Below are 18,629 nucleotides of genomic sequence, written 5' to 3'. Positions count from 1 at the left end.
CAGCAAGGCAAGCTTTCTGCCCGGTCATTTCATCTGGGGTGGGCTCAGCCCCTTGCTGACATGGGTATTCCTGAAAACCTCATCTTCCTGTCTCTCTCCTTGGCAAATGGAAGAGAGAAAAGCGGCGTTTCTGTGATGTAAATAATGTTTAATGAGTGGGCCTTGGGGTTGTAAAGGAACTCGAGCACTTACGCTTAAATAATTTTGGTGGTTGATTTAGAGCCAAATCCTGCTGGCTTTACGGAGGCAATTAGCCTTATTATTGCCAGAGGGATACTCACACAATTAAGGTGAGCAGTGTTTGATCTCTATTATAGAAACCAGTTTTCTATACAGAAGCAGTTGGCATATAGTGGTGCTAGGGCAGGACAATAATGGGTATGGAGAGAAATCCTCAAACCCAGATGGAAACCCGGTGTCTTTCAAAGAAGGGATGGATAGGTGGACCTCCTGCCTGATGCTCTTCTGAGTGGAAAGCCAAAATCAGAGAGCAAGAGGCACATCCTCACATGGTCCCCTGTAGGACTGCAACTGTTGTTGCCTCCACAGCTTCTCCAAAGGAGCGAACAAGCTAATTAGCTCTACTATTGCCATTTATCAAAAAGAGCATCTGAAGTCTTCCAGTGATATTTTTTTTTCCTTTCTCCCTGATATTTCTGAGGCACCTATCAATGTGGTACATAAGTGCCATCTGGATAGCTGGCTAGTGACCAGCAGGCTATGATGCGGGAGGCTTTGTAAGGATAGACAAACAGAACGGAGAGCAGGGTGAGCAGGCAAACAGGCACATTTTAATGAAGGCTGAAGATGGCATAAATGAGATCAATAACAACGAAGGCCAGAGAAACCCATTTGTCCAAGATTTTCTGCTCCAAGAACAGGTGGAGCACACCACATATCTACTTATCCAACTTCTCTCATGTCAGCAGTTTGCTCTGTGTGGTACTACTGCCCCCCACCTGGGTGCCATCCTGTTATGTGTGTGCAAAAACCAATGTCTCAACCTGGCAGAGTATCCCATTGTCAATTATTTGGGGTTTTCTTTCAACCCCAATGCCTCTGGAGCTGAATGAGAACTTGTGGTGTTACAACAGAATCCCGCAAGTTCTGTGATGGCTTTTGACAGCCTGGGTCCCAACAGGGAAAATCTTCTCACTTGAAATCCATCAGCTTCTTTGTCACACAGGAAAAATGAAAAAGAAACCCACTTAGCAACCCAAACCTTGTTTGAAAGGAGATCCTCTCTGCCTGAGCTGAGTTACTGCAGACATCTCTACATGACAAGCATATTCATTTAGAGAACCATCTAAAGGATGGTGCACTTAACAAAGACATCCTGTTCACGCTTAATGCACCAGATAAATTGTTTTAAAATGCAGAGTTATTTTGTGAGTTCTTAGTGAATAAGCGCATCCACATATGCATCTCTGAAGAGATTTTTAATTAATTGCTTTCAGTATTTTTCTTTTTGTAAAATTAGAACAATGATGGAATAGACTGGCTGTGGAGTTTGGCTGAGGAAAGATTATACTAATCCACTTGAAATACGACTAAAACAGTAAGCAAGAAGAGATAAAAGCAATTTTTCCAAAACTCGTTTACCTGTGACAATATCCTTCCAAATCAGCTGCATACAAATTGCTGGATCATCTTAATTAAGCTCTACCAAAAAAGATGTTGCTGTGGACTTCTTGGGATACTTCACATCCAGACGGTAAGTCCTGTGATGGTCTTTGCAAGAGGGAAAAATGCACTTTTCATGCAGTTAGAGATTAGGAGAGCAGAAGAGCTTTCAAAGAGCAGAGTGTCAGCAAGATCAACGTCTTATGTGGAAGTAAACGAAGATGGAGAACTTGTCAGAAGTTTATCCTATGTCCTAATGCATCATTAGCATGGGTTTTCAAAAGCCAGAGGACTCAACTTCCCCAGATCCTGCAGTTAATAAATGCTATGGTTACAAACGAACTTCCTTTGTTCCCTTCCTGGATTACTGCTTCCTTTGCCTTGAAGTATGTAAGCTTTGTTGAAGGAACTGAATGATGGCCTAGTTGCATTGATGTTTTCCACTCAGGCTCTCTGTCTGAAATGCTCGTTTCCTGGATCAGTAAACTTGACCAAATCACAACAGACATCCTTACACCTGCTCTACAAGGACTGTTTTTCAATCCAAATCAATTCTTGCCCTATCGCCACAACAGCAGCTCTGGAATTCAACAGACAAGTTTAAAAATTGCTCCTCAATAGATAGATGGGCCACAATGATCAGAGAGCAACGAGCACAGACTGGTGTCCTTTTTTGCCCTTCAGTTCTTTTATAGCTCGGGCTCTGCAACACGTTGCTGTGATCAAGACCTGGTTATCTGAAGCCTGTTTCTGCAGCAGCCTCACTGGGTCATTAGGACAGAGGAATTTAGGGGCGTTTAGCTAGAAAACGTGATGTGCCAGGACTGCCACTGCTCATTGCTCCCAATATCTCGGTAGCTCTGGTGCTGGTTGAGACCCAGCTGGCATCCCTTGGCCAGCTGAAACCAAAGCACAGGTTCCTGAAGGTTTGGTGAGCTGAACAGGCTCCCCAAGGGCCAGGTGAAGGTGCAGGAGGTGGTGGCTGGGTGGGAGTGGGGAGACAGCAGAACAAGGGGTGATGCAAAGGCAGCTTGGCTGCTCGGTCCCCTGGGCTGTGCTCCCAAAAATGTGTACTCCTGAGGTCACTGTCAGTCTGTCTGGCAGCAGCACTGAGGAGCACACCCGCTCCTGTGGATGGAAAGGGACACGAGTCTCCAGAAGGATCTTATATTCCTTTGTTTCCTCTGACTTTGATTTAACCATGGCCTGTGATGCTTTAAGTACCAGATATTAATTAGAAGTGGTAAGGAGTGTGTCCCGAAGGGACCATACTGCTGGTCTTCTCACCATTCCTAGTTTGACTTATTTCAAGTTAGTGCTCTGAAACGTTATTTATTCACTCAGGAGCCTGACGTTTATAAGGCCCATCTAAATTTGCTAATAACTAATGGTTGTCAGCAAAGAGTACCACTCTGCTGAGGTGGAAAATAGCCTGCCTGCAAGTAAAGTACAGCCAAGTGTATTGAATGTTTCCTGCAGCACTTCTTTAAGACAGGCAATGTTATCTTGTCCCTCCTTTGGTACCGTGCCTCAGCGGGCACACAGGGGCAGTGCCGTCCGGGGAGCGGTGACCTTGGGCAGATGAACCACATCGGGCTTAAACAGAAGCTTTGGTCCCTCTCTGATCTCTGAGGCACTGACAGGGAAGTGGGGAAATGGGACAAATGCTCTTTTGTCTCCTCTGGCTTTCAAAACCCTTCTGGCGGTGGCTGATTTAGGACAAGGCGGCGGCACGCAGAGTGGGAGGAACACTGAATTCAGGCAGAACCCCTGGGTGCCTGGGGATGGCTGGGGAGCTGTGGTGTAAATGCCTGAAGTAACTAGGAAAATAAAACTAACATTCACACTTTTAAGGAAAAGGTACAGCATTGAAGAGGCTTTCAGGGTAGGGCATAACTGCATTATCTGAGCATTCCCTAGGCTCCCAACCTTAGATGCTATCGCGCTGGGGAAACTTGGTGTGCTAGCCCTAAGGAACACCACGGAGCGTAGAGTGGAGTGGAGACACCACGGCTAGGCTCTGTAATCAGGTGGGGCCTCGATTGTTCTTGTGCACAAAGCTGCGCTTTTTGCCACCCTAAGCCAAAGACCTGTCATGTTTTGACAAATGCTGTACCCTAGTGTACTTTTTACTCATTATAATATCATTATAATACCAAAACACACCTCCATCCCAAAAGCTACCCGCCTCCAAGGTGCGACCACCCCTCACTGAGCATGCGCTCTGAATTTCTCGGAGCCTATTACTTTAAACGGAAACGGGAAAACTTTACACCAATCATAACTAAGATATGCTTGACTAGAGCCACTCAAGCTCCACCTAAAAGATAGAAAATAATATAAATTGGCCCAAGAGAGAGGGGATGTTAGGGAAGATACCATCGTCAGGGGAGATACCATCCCAAGGACATACAACATCCTTAGGACCTCCTGACTCCTGGGATCAGTCGACGGGCTGAGCCTCTCTTCCCCCCCCATTGGGACGCCTTTGGGTGAGATCTGAATATTTGCTTATAAATCTCTATAGAGTCTTTGATCCTTTTAACGCGTTTATTTCTAGGCTGCGCACCTGTAACACCTAGAACACCTAGAACACCTAGAACACACCTAGAACACACCTAGAACACACACCTAGAACACACCTAGAACACACACCTAGAACACACCTAGAACACACACCTAGAACACACACCTAGAACACACACCTAGAACACACACCTAGAACACACACCTAGAACACACCTAGAACACACCTAGAACACACCTAGAACACACACCTAGAACACACACCTAGAACACACCTAGAACACACACCTAGAACACACACCTAGAACACACACCTAGAACACACACCTAGAACACACCTAGAACACACACCTAGAACACACACCTAGAACACCTGTAACACCTGTAACACCTGTGTATTTCATGCATACTAGCTTGCTTTTGCAGATAGTCACTACCACCGGCAATCCAAAAGAACCTGATTATCTGTTGCTGTAATAAACCATACTTGATTGCATTGTGATAGCTCTCATTAATGCAACTAGGGTGAGGGTGGTTATCTGTGATAGTTCAGTGTTCTGAATCTAACCAGACCCCCAGACGGTTAATGCATTGTTGGTGAATGTCTGAACGGACCCCCAGGTGGTTAATACGTTTTTGGTGAATGTCTGAGCGGACCCCCAGGTGGTTATTACGTTTTTGGTGAATGTCCGAACGGACCCCCAGTTTTGGTGAATGTCCGACTGGTTCAGTACTCTGAATCCAACCGGGCCCGTAACGGTTAATCAGCTACACCCCTTTAACGCGACAGGAGCGGGTCCTGGCTGCTCCATGCCCATCATGTCCACTGTCTGGGGACCCAGCCATAGCCCTGTTGGTGCTTTGGAGTCTCTTAGCATCCACAGCTGCCTTCCCCTTTTCCCCTCTCCCCTAAGGACACCTGCCCCACTGCTTTGGGATCTGCCAGCTCCCTGTGATGGGAGCTGAGGTGCAGCCCGATGCCAAGGTTCAGCAGGCAGGACAGGCTGGTGCAGGCTTGGTGAGGTTTGGGCCAGTTATGCAACACAGAGGGTTACCTAAATAGCTCGTGCATTTACTGGAGTAGTTTTTGAAAGACTGTTGAGGGCCTCAGAGCTGCCAGGTCACTCCTGCAGAGCTGTAGAAGTGGCTGATAAGTAAACTGCAGGGACCCCCATGGTCACTAACAACCACCTTGCTGCCTCCAGTCTTTCAAGGATCTTAGAGGATGCTGCAGCTCCAAGATGTTGTTGGGTGTCCCTGCAGAGCTTGCCAGTGGGAGCTCTCCCCTCCGACGCTCTCTGCTCCCCACCAAGCATCTGAGGCAGCAAAGCACAGACCAAGGGGACAGACAGCAACATGGGCAGAAAAAGCCAGGATCTGGCTTTCTCTGTGTTGTCTCTTCAAAAATGAATTACTGCTTTAAAAGTGGTCCATACAAAATTGTTCCACCTGGAACAAGCAGAGATGGGGGTTCACCATGGGCAATAGGACAGCTTTGTATTAAGAAAGCAAAAGTAGCATTAGAAGAAAGAGACTAACAGCAGACTTAGCAGTATCCAGGGGAGTCTTAAGATGGGATTTCATCCCAGGCTACATTGAATCAATTTTTGTCCTAGCAAAGATCCTCCATGTTTGCTTTGATTTTGGTTCCTCTAATTCTTCTAGTTCCCTTGCTGTCCCCAAGCAGCATTAATCTGGCATTACATGTGCCCTGGTGGAATACGAACATATGGGTATTGCCCAGAGTGACTCTCGGTGTGTGACTCGCTTGCTGTGTGCGATTCAGACCCACTTCTAATTTTAGAATAAATAAGGATATCAAGGAACATTGGGGTTTAAAATCATTGAAAGGGCAAAAAGGGCCACCTGTTGGGGGTGTAATGCTGCTGGTCGGCTCCATGCGGTCACAACAACCCTGTTGATTCAGCACACACCTGATTTATTCTATGTGAAGTGGGAAGTGGTTGGATGATACAATTACTCTGTAGGATACCTGAGGTTTCCTATTTGACATAACTACAGTGCAAAAATAATTCAAAAGGGAAATATATTCCTGTTTTATAACCTTCTCCTCTTCATTTGTTTCTGAGTCAAAAGAGCTTGGTGTTTTGACAGCTGATTTTTTTTTCTGTCTGAGAAAAAACACTTGACAGAAATTCTTCACCCAACTGCACTTCGCTGCTTCTAAGCCACACACCAGATGTTGGATAGTTTCTTTTCTGCCTGCTATTCCACAGCTCCCCCGTACCTCCCTGGCATGCCGTCAGTCCCCGGCGTGACAAAGGCCAAACCACATCACCCCGAGACCCGCAGCGAGCAACCGCGTGGCGCCTGCAGGCCGGTGACAGCCCTGACAGTCCAGGTCCTGCCCTCGACTGGGTCTGCTGAGGCCATAAAGCTTGAGGATAATGACCCCAATTCACCAGATTCGTGCTAAAAATTATTTGGGCATATTTATTTGTTCGTGCTGCGTCAGTCCCTGTCTGGTAATGTTTGTGCCCGTGGGGGCCACCTTGGTTTTCCTTCCTTCTGTGCTCTTCTCCTGCAGCCACTGCACCGCTGCCGGTGCTCTCCTGCTGTCCTCCCTGATGCCTCTGCTCATGTCTTGCTACATGCAAGACCCGCAACAGGAGAAGCTGCCATGGAAAATTCAGAAATTTCCATGCTGTCTTTTTTCCTGTTGTTTTGGCTGCACAAACAGTTTCCGCAGGTGTCATGGATTGATGTGCACAAGTTAGGGAGGCTGGGGGGCATGGCAAGCACTGCGAGAGATGGGCCCATGCCGTGCGCGATGGATGGTGCTGACTGTACGTCCTAACAGAGCTGCAAGAATTCAGACGTTTGCCATTAATATGTATATGAATCTGAAAGCTGTTTAACCCGGCTCTCACATCTGCCTGGTGGGAGCACTTCAGCACTGATGTGTTGCTCGTGTGGCTGCTCGCAAGGCAGGAATTTTAAACCTGACTGCTCAGACAGCAATGGCAATCCAGTGTGAAACTCTACACTTGGTGGAGGAATTTGCTATTCGCTTTGTGTGAGTTAGTTACACAAATCATCTAATCAGGGAACGCCACATGACTGAACTAGGCAACACAGCATGAATTTGCAAACATTTGCCATTCCCAAAAGATCTGCAAGCCAAGTGTTATTCACTGAAGAAATTCCCAAATAATATCAAATAAATAAATTAGAAAATTACACGAGCTCCGCAGACAATTCATAAAGCAGAAGGGAAAGTGAGATTCGTGGCATCAGCTATTCATTCAGCTTTTGAAGAAAAGGGGGAAATTGTTTCTCAGCACAGTGAATCAATCTGATGCAGCTTACTTCATTATCTGCTGAACATTGAGGGAGCGAGGGGAGTGCTGAGAGATTTGGAGTCACTTCTGACAGGCTCTCAGTCGAATGGATGTTTGCTGCTGGCAGAAGTTTTTCTAAGTGGTAAATTTGTCTGGGATAGTTCTGAAAGCACATTTAGTCTTGGATGATGGGATTTGCAGTATGTCTTACTCACAGCCCAAAATGCTTGAGACATGAACCTGCTCATGCTACAGAAGTTTGCTTTTTGTTTTCCCTTTTCTAGAACTCCACGTTCAGCCTCATTACCTGAGCAGCACTGTCTGTATTTTCATCCCATGAAATGCTGCCCTCCCAGTGACTGCCAGCAGGGCTGTCACCCTTCCCTGCCCCTTCTGCAAAGAGGCCAGGGTCTGTCCACATCCCCAGGAGCGTACAGGTTGCGCCTGCCCCTGGCAGGGCGCAGGCTGAGCGAAGCCTCCTGCACTCTGTGGTCTTACCCCGTCAGCCCCTTTCCTCTGTAAGGGCACCCACTGAGAATGAAGAATGAGAAATAAAACAAAGTAAGATTGCCCAAGCTTCTAAATAAGAGATGGAGAAGAAAAGCTAGGTGCTTGATTTCCACATGCATTGCTCCTTTCTGACACAGGTTTAATATCTCCACATAATATCTCCTCGACCCATCCTGCAAACCACTAGAAACATTTTCTTTGGAAGAAAGTTTTCACTGTTATCGTCATGTACCACATAGCACAGATGACATGGGTTGAAGTGATTTTCCCCCTAGTTTGCAATGCAAAGTAATACACTTTACTGAAAAGTTGTTGCTTGGACCAAATGCTGAATATTTATAAGTTGTGTTTCTTAAGAGCAATTCCTACTGTTCCTGGTCCAGTATTGCTTCCTTTTGGTACAACCTCTATTTACTGTGACTGCAGGCATTTGACTTTTGCTGTTAAATTGCCATCAATGTATTGTTACTAAACTAATTACAGCATGACCCAAGTACAGTGTGTTATAATACGCTGAAATTCTCCTTAAACGAACACTTGTTAGGGTGAGTAAATTCAAATTACTTGGTGAGTCTCGGCTACATAGGAATTCTTTTTCTGCTGAGGATGTAATGAAAACAATCAGTCTAACTGAATTCTCCAAGTTGAGAGCGTTTGACAACAGTATTGTAGCGTATGCCTAGTGACACCCACGTTAAGATAGATTTAAAATGGTTTCATAACCTTAATTTTAGTAGTTAGCAGGGCAAGTGGTACCGTATCTCTTACTGCAAGACTTGACTCTCAGCTCCTTTAAGTGCATTTTTAATAGCTCCTGTGAGAAGTACTTCCGCCAGCAGAACATTTCATTGTCACTAAATACCACTCGCTCTCAAGTCTGTCTCTTGTTTGGAAATGAAACTTTAATGCCCAAGTAGAAACAATTCATCAACGCAGGGAACATCGCAGTTGGATCAAACACCCTGAATGGTAATGATGCTCCATATGCATGTACATGAGAGTTTTGGTTATTAATTTCTTGCTGCTTATTGTGGTGAGGGCCGTATGCAACCACAAAGATGCAAACTTGCAGCCTAGCACTGAGCAGGGACCATGCACAGCCCGTGCTGCCCTGTTTGGCCGTACAGACCGGACTCTGGTGTTCGGACATTTTCTCACACCAAACAGGCGCAGCATCAAAAAGTACGTGATGCTCCCAACTTTGCATCCCACCTCCTGGCCTTCTGGCTGGGGAGAATCGAGCCTTTCCAAGGAGAAGCTTTCCTGTAACACTACTGAGTGTTTACTCCATCCCCAGCCCCTGCTCCCAGCCCTTTTGGCATCCAGCTGAACACTGTTTACATCCCTCCCCATGCTGTTGTTTCTCAGAGGGAGGGAGGGTGGCAGGGGCTGGCGGTGGCACAGGAGGAAACCCTACCTTTTTCAGTCTGAAACTACAATTCTTGTCAAGCAAAACAATGTCAACAGCGCAGAGGAAGCTTTGATAGTGCAAAATGGATGGACACATTATGTGTTTGTTTTTTTTTTTTCTTCTTTCCCAATAGGTTATAACTCAAAGAATTCCTCTCCCAGAAAATCCACCCCCCCTGCTTTATTTTCCCCTTTCCAAAGGACAGCAGTGGCAACCCAGGCACGTTTTACATGCTAATAACACATCTCCCTCAGCTGACAGGCTCCACGCCTTTCCCCTTCCCCTTTTATTCCAGGGCACCTTCTCCTCTCCCCTCTCCCACCCCAGCAGCAGCCCGGCTGGCTCGGTAGCTAAGGGGTAAAGTGTTTCCTGCATGACCTCTAATGCATTTTGCTCCCGGGGAATGCACGCTCAGCAGGGACGAGCTCTGAGCCGCTGGTCCCCGAGGTTTTTCTGCCATAAACCCCAGGGCTAGCGGCTTCTCCCCCTGGCCCCCCACCTGGCTGCGCAAACAAAAGGCACCCAGCAGCAACAGCTCCCTTTGTTTCGCATGCAAATCCTACCTCCGATAGCTGTCACATCTTCCTCCGAGGCGAAGCCTAATTGTTAATAAACCGGGATCCAGTGGTATCCTCCAAAGTGCCACCAGTTGTTAAGCGCTGTCATCGTCCCCTCCCGGCGCTTCAGCCTTTTTGGACCATTAGTGTCACAACCCCTGCTAACTCATAGCCGAGTGCTCCCTGCTCAAAATGTCTGAAAGAGTTTGGGAGGACAATAGGAATGACAGGCACACTAGACAGCCATGCTTGAAATTAGTTATCTCGAGCTCACTTAAGGCTGTTTCGCCGTGTTTGTAAGGCACGCTCTCGGGAGGGTTTATTAGGCTAGACGTGCCATTCCTGCCGTGATTCAGTGCCGTAATAGGATGGCTGCTGGAAACGCAGCGATCGCTCTAACCCCGCTCATCCCTCCGGAGCTTTTAAACCTCCCCGGGAGGGGAAATAGCTTCAGTCATCCTTAAACTTACTGAGGCTACTGTTTCTGCAGAACAGGGCTTCGCACGTTGTTTGGAAACTAAGGACAGAATTCCTCCTGGGGCTGGAAGGTGCTGTCGTGCCCGGTGTGAGCGGCGAAATGCAGGCGGCAGCATCCGTCCCCACCGAGCTGGGGCTGCCGCAGGAGCTGGGGAGAGCGGTGGCTGGGGCTGAAAGTTCACAAAACTCTGAGGCAGACGTGGCAGGAGGGGAGCGAGGGGGATGTATGGACCGGGCCGGTATTGTGTTTATAGTCACAGATGTAGGCTGTGCTTCCCTACAGGGAAAGTGCAGTTTGCACACAGGAGGGTCTCACAACCCAAATTTGCAAGTTGGCAGCATCCAGGATAATAATGAGCTGAGGAAACACAAGTGAATTGTGGTATTTGCAGTGCCTGTGACGTGGGGAAGAAGTGTTGTAAGAGGATGCTGCTGGGGAGTGCTGCTTTCAATGAACCTGTGCGCATCCCTTGATCCTGGTCACAAACACCAGTGCTCTGCCGGGATCTGGTAGGGTTCCTCTCCTTGGCTGCCAGTTCATGACCAGCCCTGGTCAAGACAGACCAAAGCTTGCTAACGTCTGCTGTCAGCTCCGTGTTGCTGATCCCAGTGTGGTCCCTAGTGGTCAAATGTAAAAGCCACCAGTGCAAACGTGTCTGCCAGCAGCCATGGCACACGGGGCTGGGGGGCGCACAGGCAGGCTGGGGCCAGGGCAGGCTAGGAGGGAGCAAGGGGGCAGTTAGCACCTGGGCTGCTGCTTCAGCACCCATTTGGTGTTTCCATACTGCCCAGTCTGACCCTTGGATTAAAGTGAAAATATGCATGGAGACACGTCGGAAAGGAATGGCACTTAGAGGACTAAGGAGGAAGGCAGATCACAGCCAAAACCCACCCGTGGCTGCTTCACACCATAGGAATGAAGGGGCTAAAAGTGCAAATGGACATTAGTTTTTTTTTAATAACTGGGAGCTGAGGGGTACTGAAGGTGAGTTAAGGAGTGAGACCTCTCTTTTGACCACCAACACAGAAGATGCCCACACCAAAGATCACAGTGTGCACTCCCATATCTGCCTTCATGCAAACTGAGCAAAAGCAAGGCTAACGTGCACAGCCACATCCCACAGATGCTGACGGGGACACCTGAGACCACTACAGGCATGACATTTGCCCCCAAATCAACACCACTCCTAACTGGGCTACCTTCGCACCCAGTGCTTTCCCATGCCTGTGCTTGCTATTGCTCTCCCGCACCTGAGGTCCTCTCTTCCCCTTTCTGTCCCCTGCACCTTACAGTCAGTGTGGGAAGGGAGGTCTCAGGGCTCCAGCTTTGGTTCTGGTTACAGTGGGGGACTATTAGCACCTTAAGTTTTTTCCCAGAATTGGGAACAAAGGGGACCTTGAACTTGGTAGGCATGAACCTAAGGGTGGGCAACAATCACGTGCTCACTGCTAGTACAGCTGCCTGGACCATTCCAGCTTTGTGAATAATTTAAAGAATTCCACTCCTGCCACCTACCCGGCATCACTTTAAAGGGGAAGAAAAAATGAAAGAAAGAAGAATTCTCCTTGTCCTCAGCAATATATGTGTCTCACTACAGGGCTCACCATGCAATTGATTTGTGCGTGGGATGACACAGCAGATCAAGAGGCATTGGGCAGATTCCTATTGAAGATAGATGGGCCTGGGGGCGCCAACTTTGTTGCTGATCTTTCAGAGATTTCAGTACCAAAGTGGACACAACAGCATTCCCTGACAGGTTAAAGCAGGTGACCATTGCCACCTATGTCCACGGTTCCCCAACCATGCATACTGAACAAAATGAGGCTCATAAAGAATGCATGACCCCAGCTGCCATCACCCTTACGCAGCCAACAAACCACCCCTGGACCTCGCTGCCACAGCGATCCCAAATGCTGAAGTCCTTTGTGATAAGTTAAACCACTCAGCCTTGGTGGTCAACAGGTGACAACTATTTGTGAGAGCTGTGGGATCCAACAGACAGGGAGATGTACTTACATTGGCTGGTAACTGAAAGGGGGGTAATTTATTCAAGGAGTAAGGTGATAGGAAATGACCAGAAAGATCTTCTAGGGGTTGGTAGTTCAAAATGGTTCCATTTTAGGGTGATACTCTGAGTTACACACCTTTTTCTCAAGCTTTTTCTAATCACTGAGCAGCAACAGCAGCTGCCACCAGTGATGGGGCTCATGTGTGCTCCCCACCCACAGCACAGCTCTGCTGCCCGTGCATTCTTCTGGTGCACCAGTCTGCTCCCTGCTGGAGACACGATACAATGATGAGCTCTGAGCTGGTCAGGTATGGCAATCTCCTACCTTCCCATGCTGCTGGAGTGTTGTGAAATAGAGCTGCTCTGGGAAACAGAGGGCTCACGGGTGCTTTCACTTGGCTTTCCCTTGGCTTTCCCTCAGCAAAATGCTAGTGACTTCTGCTGAAGCTGCTGTTCAGCCCTGCAGTAGACCCTCTTGGAGAAAACCCATCACTTGCAAAGGAGCTGTGGCAATTTTATAATGCCTGTGAATTCAGGAGATTTGTAGTTTGTATGCTGATTGTAAGTCAAACAATGTAATGAATGGAGCGACTAACGCCTAATTTCATTATGAGTCATCCTAATTATAGTGAGAATTTGATAGATACATAACTGGAAAGTGTAACTATCTGTTACACACTCCTAACTGCACAGGGAAGTACACGGTATAATTAAAGCTGCAGGTTACACGTACCATAACCTTTTCTTCCCCTGTGGTGATAAGTTCTCCAGCAGCATTAGGAATTTGTTTTGAAGTCACACACCTAGCAGACAGCACTCTTTCTACCTGCTTGCTGAGTCTTTTTCAAAACGGATCTGCATTTGAAAGCAGCAGGGAGCCTCCCTAATCCATAGATAGTCGGTGTGATTCGGGTATTAAAGGAGTGACTGAACGATGGCTCTTCCACCTGGGGTCTCTCTGAAGAGTGTCAGTGGTCAGCATGGCGTTAGCCTGCAGAGCTGCAGATGCAATATGCATGGCAGGGAACAGGCTGTATCAAGAATGTGTAGTTACAGCGTAAATGGAAATTAGTCTTAGCCAGGAGAAGGATCCTTAAAATGAGGTAGGCCAAAATCCTGTCCTATATATGTAGTAGATACTCTTGGGCTTTGTGGAGCCTGAGCTGAGAACAGAATTCTGCAGATTCTGGCAAAATTTCCATAGAAAGGACGAATCCAGCATGGGAGTTGATAAACTTCTAATGGTGATATTGGCTACATGTTTTAATCCCACCCCTGGCTTTTAGGTGAACAAATTTTCAAGAAAGCCTTTGACGTCAGTCCCCAAGTTTGCAGCTCTGGCAGATCTCCCTTCCTTTCCCTGGGGTGCAACAGGCAGCACTGTGCCTGCAACAATGCTGAGGTGCTACAGCTGACATGGTGCCGCAGGAAAACACTCAGCCAGGCTGTCCTGGCTGACCAGGCACAGCCTACAGCTCTAGCATAAAGCCAGAAATCAGTTGTCTCCTGATGGTGAAGTGCAGCCCCGTGTTTGGCCATAGCCTTGCAGCCTCTCTCATGCTGACGGTCACAGGACACCCAGGCATCCTGCAAAGCTGTCCCCATCTGAGTTATGGTGCATAGAATAGTTCATCACTTCCACCTGCTGCCTGGCTGTCCCCCTTTATAAGCCGTCTGTCTTTTCCTCACACAGCCCTTTCTGAGCCACTCGCCTAGGAGAAAACATCTACAGCTGGGGTGTTGTTAAATGACCCAGAAGTGGCCACTTTGCAGGCTGGCACTGTTTGATGTAAATAGATTGCTTCTTGCTGGGAAAATCTCCCTGGCTGACAACCCATTGGGTACTTCTGACGATAGTTGTTTGAGGAGTTAAAACACAGGCTCCTCTGTTTTTGCATATTCAGGCTATCACCCTCCTCTCACTGCTGGTACTAAATCCTTCCTGCGCTGTTTCGGCAGAGCCGATCTCCTCCCTGTTTGCTCGACAGCTGCTGGTGTGCACTGCTCCTTCTCTTTGCAGTCAGCTCTTGCCATCTGCCATCATTAAGTTGCCCAGGTGTCGGAAATCTTCTTGCTCTTCTCTTGTAAACATTATTTTGCCTTCTTCTTCGCTAACTCAACCTTCGTTTATGTAGAGGCTGATAGATCAGGCTGGCTGTTCTCAAAACATCTGCTGCGCCTCATACTTGGTGGGGGTGGATGGGGAAGAGAGTATGTATCCTTGCTGGCAAAAATAAAGACTGCTTAACCCTTCCTTCACTTCCCATCTCCAAAAGCTTGCTGTCTTACTGCGCTTCCAGATGTGCAAGTTAATTAATATTTGCCAGTTGGGATGCTGCACACAGCAAAGCTATCATAAAGCACAGCTAGTTTTCAGAAGCAGCAAAGCTTCCACATGCTGCAATGATGCCTAGCACCCAGTGGTACTGAGGAGCAGGTACTGGGAAGTGCCTAAGACAGGTACCAGCAAAGACAGCAGAATAAACCTTTTCCCCTCTTCCCCTCTTCAGGCTGCTTCTGCTGGTGTAAACAGTGCCTCGCTGTTTTTTTTCCTGCTCGGATATGGGTCAGGCATCCTTTTATGATTACCTGGAGGGGAAATTCAGACTCAAATAGCATCTTTCACAATGATGGGTAGTGTAAACTATTGAATTCTTTGGGCAGAGATGACGAAATTAAATGATTTCTGCTGCGCCCAATCCTCCTCAGTAAATCACCGAAGATTGACTGTAAGTTTGAACAGCAAGAGAGCAGAATCCAGCAGAACAGGCTGCCTGCACAATGCTGCTCGCTGGGCCCAGGGAATGTTTACTGCTTAAATGCTAGTAAAATATGTATCTGGGGATGCACACCCAGCTGCTGGGGCCAGTCTCCAAGGCGTGTGTAGAGTAATTCCAACAGGATTTCATGCTTCGGTGATTTTACTCTCCTCTGCGTGGGGCTCAGTACCAGCGCTTTCAGAGCCTGATTTTGTGTGCAGCTATTGGGTTGTTTCTTGCTCTGAACGGTTCTGCTGAGCAGCAATTGCTGCCTGCTGCTTTCCCATTTGTTAAGCAATGGATTACTGTTCAAACATTTGCAGCACATGTTGGTCTAAGCTCTGTGTGCAATTCTCCAAGTGTACTCCTCTCCTGGAATGCCACCATCAGAGGTGTTTTGTCCTCGGTCGATAATTTCCTCAAGCACTGTCCCAGTCATCACCGCTACGCTTCCCATGCTTTGTGGTGGATAATTCACTGTATTATTCACCTTTCACAGAAAAACCAAATTGCCCACTTAGTTGCTCTCTGATTTTATATACAGTTTAGCTGTTTCTTTGCCAACTCTTACCGGCTTTTGCTATCCACACCGTCCTATTCCTATGTTAATTTTAATTCTCCAGCAACTTCAGCAAGATACTGCTGGATAATTCTTCCCTTGCCTTTTTTTCTTCCCACCCCCCTGCAAATCATTTGCTATGCAGTGCTCTCCTTTCTTCAGGACTCAAGTATCTCCTTTAATCTCTTCTTCCTTTTATTCTTCCCTCAGCTGCTGCTTTGCTTTGGTAGAATAGTCACTTCTCTGATGAAGCTCATGCTTCTATTTCTGTTCTCTCTCTTTTTGAAAGGTCTTTTGCATCAGTGCAGTGCCTGTTTTGGTGTCTTTGATGACTCGGTGCTGTGTGCTAAGCTCTGCTCTCCAGGTGCGAAGGATCAAGTTGTGGAGAGAGCATGCCACGAGGGAGGGAAAGTGACTGCTGTGTCCCAGCAAGGCCATTTTCAATGGAGTGATGTGCTGTGGGAGCAGCTAAATAGCATGGGTGTTGGGATCTGCACTGTGGAGGGGCTGTTTAGTAGTGCTGTGCCTCAGTTTCCCCACCTGTAAGGCAGCAATAATGGCACTGCACTGCCTTTATGAAGTGCTTTGTGAGCTTTGGCCAAGAACTAAAATAGGACAGCTGAAATTCAGCCTTGTCAAGTTATGTTGTTGCTTACTAAGTGCCTAAATCTGCCTCCATAGCCTCTGTACTACACATTGAGGTTCAGGCTGTACGTCGCTGGTCACATGAAGACGCTCCTGCAGGCACAGCTGGCCTTGCAGTGTCCTCCCAGCCATCACACAGCCCAGCCTGTTTCGGAGAAAAGATGTGCTGGTGGGGGTGGGTGAAAACCTTCACAAAAAGCCAATTTGTCATTTTATCCATCCATAGCCTGCTGCTGGTGCTGAGAGGGGCTCAGCCCACACCGGGGCTGCGGGTGCAGGGTGTGGGGCATCCACCGAAGTGACTAGCAGGGGATTTCTTGGGTGTGATTACCAAAAATTCACCAAGGGTCCAAATCTCTCCGTTATCTTGTGTAAGTTGGGAGTGACCAGTGAGCTTTCACTGTTATTTACTGCAGTAGAGTTATTTGGGATTTATACCACAGAGAGCAATGTTTGGTGTTAAACGTACATCTCCAAAGATACATAGGTTGTGTACGAAGTTATCTCCCCCCTGCGAAAAAATTACAGTCCCTGTACAAAGCTGCCACCTATTTATTCCCTGTCATCACAACCACTGCGGACACTGGATGAGTTCATGGATAAATGACTCAGGAAAAAAAAAAAAAAAAAAAAAAGGTATTTGAAAACCAAGCACATGCTTTCCAAGAGGAAAGGCAGAATGATAAAGCTTTGCCTTTATCACAGGCTAGAGGGGTACTCCTTTGGCATAAACACACATTTTCCATTGATAAGAGAAATATGTGCTTCTCTCTGATACGTTTTTCAATCTTGCATATAAAATATTAATGTATCACCAAAGGCCACAGTAAAGAGGACTCCAGAGGAATTTAGCCAGTGAGTTATCTCTGGTTTTAATTACCTAATGTTATTTGTTTACATCTGTTTGAAATCATTTTATACTCATTATACCTATTGAGGTAATGTTTCATCATTTCTCCGCTTGGGTAACTTTAAAAACAGAAAAAAGAAAAAGGAACAGCTTGTCCATAAATTCACCTGTAATCTGACCTTTTCTTTGCTCTGGGAAGTTTTGAGAATTCTCTAAATTCCTGTGGCTGTACTAGCTCTACTTTGGCACTCTTAGAAATAACCTTGACTCTAAGTTGTGGACTCTAAGGTAGGCACAGAAGATGCTCTGTAAGCTGTGGAGCACAACCCTACTTGTTGTGAGAGGCCAAATGCTTAAAAAAAAAAAAGCATTGCACACAGATCTGCTCAACAGAACCCAAATCCTGTGCTTCTGTTGCAGGGGCTCCCAGCTGGAGCCTCAGCCCACAGGCACTGGCTGTGTTAACGGTGAGTGAATAGAACAAATCTAGAAAATCAGTCCCGGAAAGTCCTTACTTCCTCCAATAATGCCTCAGCTCCAGCGAGACCATCTGGGTGTTGCAGGATCAGGCTCTGCAGATGCATTTCAGCCCCACTACCTGTGCTCACACACACACACATGCAGGCTGCATCGCTAACCCTTGGCTGCCTCCTCTAATCCACCCTCCTCCTACCCACAGCCACAGCAAGAAAGATGTATTTTCTTTACTTAGTTTTCATGTTTATATTTCAAATACCCCTTGGTACAGTAAACTAGTTAAAAACCACAATCCCCGGCCATGCCGTACCTGTCGGGGGAAGCATGACGGATCTGGTAGTGCAGGAACAAATATCCCTGGGGTCCCATCTGTCTCACACAACGTGTATATTTCCTTTTTTTTTTTTTTTTTTCCTTTTTTCTCCCAGGCAGAGTTGCTGTTATTTTTGCAGAGAGGACTGAATCCTCTCTGGCCCTTGGCTGCCCCTGCTGCCCACTGCTCCCGTGCTGTGCTCGGCGGCTCATCAGTCCCCGCTGGGTCTGGGGGCTTCAGCCACGCTCAGCCCCCAGCAGCAAGCTTGGATGTGATTGCTCTGTAAGGAAAAGGTGACTCCTCCAAGCACCTGCCCGGCTCCCCAGACACCTCCTGCTGTCGGTGGAGTGAGGATGGAAACAGTCATGCCAGCACTACAGGCCTCTGTCTGCCTTGCTGATGCTAACAGGTGTGGATCCACCTTAGAAGCAGAGCACCCCTGTCCCTCTTGTGCCAGCCCCTGCTCTGACCCGGCATATCTGCCGGTAGGACAGGGTCAGGAGCCTTGTGAACAAAGCTTGGCATCCCAAAACTGAATATCTGCTTTATCTTTCCTCTCTTTCACAAAGAAATCAATCATGTGCATTGATTATTTTGGCTGGCTCTTTTGG

General features: G+C 47.4%; 1 protein-coding gene and 1 long non-coding RNA gene across 8 annotated transcripts in view; one reads left to right on the top strand and one right to left on the bottom strand.

Annotated features, from left to right (window-relative positions):
• The window catches only part of LOC137860962 (uncharacterized), a 51,044-nt gene extending 41,893 nt beyond the window's left edge, over positions 1-9,151 (top strand). The window contains exon 3 of the long non-coding RNA XR_011099285.1: positions 6,387-9,151. This is a non-coding gene — a long non-coding RNA (uncharacterized lncRNA). The remainder of the gene's footprint in view (positions 1-6,386) is intronic.
• Positions 1-18,629, bottom strand: part of LOC137860961 (calcium-activated potassium channel subunit beta-2) — a 128,444-nt gene that overhangs the window by 75,340 nt on the left and 34,475 nt on the right. The window contains exons 1-2 of one of the 7 annotated variants that reach the window (XM_068691841.1): positions 10,400-10,544; positions 9,936-10,125 (exon numbers count right to left, since the gene is read on the bottom strand). The exons of 4 other annotated variants lie outside the window; for them this stretch is intronic. The gene's annotated coding sequence lies outside the window, so the exon portion shown is untranslated. 2 more of the 7 variants (XM_068691844.1, XM_068691840.1) reach the window with 2 other exon arrangements.

The sequence above is a fragment of the Anas acuta genome, chromosome 9, assembly GCF_963932015.1.
Source record: "Anas acuta chromosome 9, bAnaAcu1.1, whole genome shotgun sequence".
In the NCBI taxonomy this organism is placed as follows: Eukaryota; Metazoa; Chordata; class Aves; order Anseriformes; family Anatidae; genus Anas; species Anas acuta.
The sequence above is the reverse complement of the archived record's forward strand: the minus strand, read 5'-3'. Positions and strand labels throughout refer to the sequence as shown.